This window comes from Cynara cardunculus (genome assembly GCF_001531365.2).
Source record: "Cynara cardunculus var. scolymus isolate 2C chromosome LG 16, CcrdV1, whole genome shotgun sequence".
Lineage (NCBI taxonomy): Eukaryota > Viridiplantae > Streptophyta > Magnoliopsida > Asterales > Asteraceae > Cynara > Cynara cardunculus.
In genome coordinates this window covers 18,928,803-18,933,888 of record NC_037543.1, presented here as the reverse complement: position 1 = coordinate 18,933,888, position 5,086 = coordinate 18,928,803, and positions in this window count along the sequence as shown.

The window sequence follows — 5,086 nt, the reverse complement described above, 5'->3', positions numbered from 1 at the left end:
TGATATCATAATAAAACTGTATACGAAAAATATTAAATTATATAATTATAGAATTATAATGACTTAAGAACCATTTACCTAAATACTTATTCGGTAAGCAACTTACTGTTGGGAGTCAACACTGTAATTTATTTTACCGGGTAAGATTTTAGTACATCAAAATAGTATCGTATGCAACAATTTACCTATCTGGGTAAGAATCATCACTCTTACTTGCCGAGTAAGACTCTTCATCTTTATCATTGCTCTTACTGGGTAAGGTTTTTTATCCTTGTCATGTTCATCCAGTAAGGAAAATTACTCAGTAAGCGTTTAGTAAACAACCCCTTAATTAGGAATTCAATCTTCAGCAAAAAAAAATGATATTTTTTGAAATACGATATTAAAGGCGTAACTGTCAAATACCATATATTAATTTAAAATGTAGTACAATTATAATAGCTTAAATTCCAACTTTAATCTTTCTCAATATATGTCTTCTTCATCACTTTCATCTTCACATGTGTAGAAAACACTATTGATTGTACTCTACGTCATCAGCCACTCAGCTCATCGACAACTACTAGTCTACAAACATGTTTACAGTATGTTATTCGACAAGGACAATGTGGGTATTTGCCCAAGACCCTATAAAAATAGGTGCCACAACTTTTTTTTTATCAGTATCAGATGTAAATAAAAATGCGTAAAAAAATAATTGATTAATGTTTCATAAGTAGTCATCGATTCTTTTTCCTGAAAACCAAACAATGTAAGAAATATTTGTCTATTTACTTTGATCTACACAAAATTTATTTTGATTTTTAGAGGTGAGTGTATATGTAACATCCTAGATTAAACATATTAGATATTGTCCGTTTTGCACACACCTACTCACGATTTTAAAATGTGTCTGAAAGATGAGGTATCCAATCCCATAAAAGACAACATTTGTTCCCTATTCCAACCGAATTGGGAACAAAGGTTGCCTTATAATGGATTAAATATCTCCTCTATCAGATACGTTTTAAAACCGTTAATGTAGATAGTGAATAAAATGAACAATGTCGGGATCTTTCCCATAGTCAACACATTATGAGCACCACCACATAAGTGTTCTAGAACATGACTTCACATTTATCCCTCAAACTCTTACCTTTTAAGTGTTAAACTGTCAAATAAATAGAACTGATTTTCATGGGTTGGGTTCCGGTAATAAAGAAAGTTATGGTGAGAAACGTAAGAAGAGATTTTCATCTTTGGATAAATTATAATTGAATGTTAACACTAATGAGGTGCACCGAGATACACTGGATCAATTCCCTTCTTAAACCCAATTCATGAGTGAACATAAGATTAAAATTGATTAAAGTCTCGTTTGGTTTGAAGGAATGAGATGGATTTGTGGGGATTTGCATTTCAAATCCATTCCAATCCCATGTTTGGTTTGTTGGATTGTCCGGATTTGAAATCCTATGATTTAATTGAAACCTTTCAAAAATAGGATTTTGAAATCCTTAGCGAGTGCTCGGGATTTCTTAGTAATGTATGCAATAAGGTTTTAAATTATTTTAAAAATATTTGTTTTGTAACAATCGATTAATAAAAATATAATTCAATTATTTTAATATTTATTTATAAATTTTTCTATAAATTATTTATAAATAATAAAATCCAATTCCATTCCAAATCCTAGAAACCAAACACATCAATGATTTTCAAATCCAAATCCCTCCAAATCCAAATTCAAATCTCTAAAAAACAATCCTATAAACCAAATGAGTCATAAGTATTTAGATCTCTTCTTATGCTTCTCACACGATATTTCGACTAATTCTCATAATCTATACTATCTTATAAAGCATTTGGCTAAAACTCTTAAAAACTCTTAAAACTCTTAAAACTCTTAATTCGTTCATCCCTAAACGATTTCATCCCTATCCAATTTCATCTCGTATATGAATTCGTGTAACTAACTGCAGATAAACACAATCAAATACAAGATAAACATCTCATTTTAAATATAAAAAATCTAAAATATAATTAGTATAATCATTAAATTTTAACAGAATACTTAATTATTATCTTTATAAAATTTATAATATTAAACCAAAAATAAATTGTTTTATTATTAAACTTAAATTAAGTTATATATAAAAAAATATATTCTATATTATAAATCATTTGACAAAAACTCTTGAAAACCACTTTTTATGCGTAAAGTACTGTTTATTAATACATATTACTTAAAACTCAAGATTACAAGTATATTCTGCGTAGGTACAACTTATTAAAGCTCCATATCTGAATTCGTGTAACTAACTGCAGATAAACATAATCAAATACATGTTAAACATCCGCTTTCTCAAAATCACATAAAGACATATTATAACATCAACTAAGATAAAAAATAAAATGAAATATTAAAATCACGATGTATCTAACTGCATTGCGCGAGTATGCTTCTAGTATAAATAAATCGTAAGAAATTATAAATAATTTATTAATTTAGCATCATGAAGAAGACATGTCCGAAATGTTGTATATATATAATCTCATTTCGTATATGTTTTTCTTGTGACCATCATAGTTTTATGAAAATTTAAATATTAAATAATTGTGATTTATAAATATTTATATTTCTTAAAGTATAATTAATAAGACAAAATATAGTATAAAACTGATAACTGGCATAAAACTTTATCACTCTTTCAAAACCACAAAAAATCATTAAATGAATTAAAAAAAAACAAAATAAAAATGTATTATGTTGAATTACACACATACTCTCTTAGAGTCGGTTTGTTAGCAGTTTGATTAGCTTAATGAGACTCACAACTTATTTGGTCAACTATATATGAATTGTTTTTTTTATTAACCTGGATATCCAACCCGTTATGCGAGCTGACTAATCCCAGGATGACCACCTGCTTTGCAGATAGCCCGGAGTCACCGCATTTGAACCTCCGTAGCCACAAGGGGATTTTTATTCCTCATTGGATTTGAACTTGGGACCTCCTGGTACTTTTGACCTTTGGAGCCAAGTTCAAACCAATCAGGCACCACCTTTGTGGTTCTATATATGAATTGTTTGTGTTGGTCTCAACCGTCGGATTTATAATTAGCACCATTAGAATCCGATTCAACACTTGGAAGAAAAAATCTTTACACTTGTCTTGTAATATTTATTGGATCTGAGAAAAAGATTGACATTCGAACTATCATTACAAAGGAATTTACTCACTCAAAGTTTCATATTTAGGGTACCTTTAGATTTATATCTTAGATCGTATGTTGGGATTAAATATCAGATTTGATAAATTCTTCATCTGGTTGAAGAATCTGGTTAATCCATTAACATGATCATTCGGTTTTGATTCTCAAGAACCCATAAACACTTTAAGTTACTATTAGCATCTGATGTTCCTACCTTATAAATAGTCTAAGCTGGAATTCAATCTATAACTTATATTTTGGAATAGATTGATAAGATTTTTATTTGTAAAAGTCTTGTAACTATTTATATTGATCCAAAAACAAAAACCTTCAACAAAATCGAATACTAGTTGAAGTGAGGTCAAGATCGTCAACAAAGCGGATTGGATCGTCATCTAGTTAAAAGAAGATCAATACAAGATAAAGTCAAATAGTAGTCTGACATAATAATTCTGGCAAACCGAATTTAGAGTGCAAACTTATCCAGCCAGTTTGCTCACAAACTCTATCAACTCTCATCTTAGTATCGGAATATGTTTATCATGTCAGCTAAAGTAAGTTTTAAAGCACTATTTTAGTAGTATCATACTTCCCTTACTGTTTCCTGTGCATACAGAAGGATGAGTTCAGTTAAAAAGTATCTACATCAACTTCAAAAGCAGAAATGTAGAGTACAAGTATGCATGGATCAACAAATCAGATAAAGACACACATTAAAGTTGTCAAACAACATTTAATACAATGGTGACTATAAAAAAAGGTAATCGTTGTCATATATTTGCAACTTACCAGTTTTGAAAAAAATGTTACGTTATACTACTATTCCGTCCATCCCCATCGAATTAAAGTAACGTAAGGAGGGACATCTATAAACAACTCTACCGTAGTTTTTACAAATAACTCGACGGAGGTAGTCGCTAAACCATATAGTTTCGAGGTCAATTCCTCTTTCTAGCTTCTAACAGAAGGAAATTCCTAAGCAAGAAACTTGGTTACTCATATCTTCGCGGTATACCTCACTATTGAGTGATAGTTTCTTAGACAAAATTGACGTCACAATCTGAAAAGATTATCTAATTACTTCAGATCTGAAAGAGTACCTCTCCTCTCACTTTTTCAGTTGTTTGCAAATTTACCACCAGTCAGATCGTTTATGATCATGTCTTACCTTTCTAACTTACACAACAAATATGTAATTCTTTATTTTAATACAAAATATAAAATTAAAAGTGAAAATTTGTTGTATTTGTATTCAAACCTTTTTTACAAACACTTCCTTTGGAAAGTCATTAATTTCCAGGACCAATAGTTTGATAGTAATTTATTAATGACTTATTCAATAAATTTTTAAAGAAAAACATTATGTAAAAAACCAAGTTTTTTTTCTTTTTCTTTTTTCCTTCTATTCATACGAAATTAATATAAACCAATCAAATAATTTGTTAATAAATAAAGAAGCAGTAATTAGTAATTAATAATGAGTTAATTAAATAATTAAATAATAATAATAATAATAATAATAATATAGGGGTAAAATGACAAGAAGGGGCACACGTGCATGGAATGGGACCCATGGATTGGGAAACAAAGAACATGATGATCATGATGATGATGAGAGAGCGCGTGAGGTTTTATGAAGCGCGTGGGGTTTGTTGAATTTCTCTTCACGAGGAAAAGCATCCTTCCTCACACTCTTTCGGTCTTCGGTCAACCACCCAAAAGCCGCTTTTTTCCCACGAGGAGTTATGCTACGACTTGTTACTAAAATAGAAATAATTTTTTTTAATTAACTTTTTTTTAATATTAATAAATTATATATATATTTTTTAATAAAATCCATATTAAATCAAAACAATATTACTTTCTTTAACGGATAATATAATATAATATA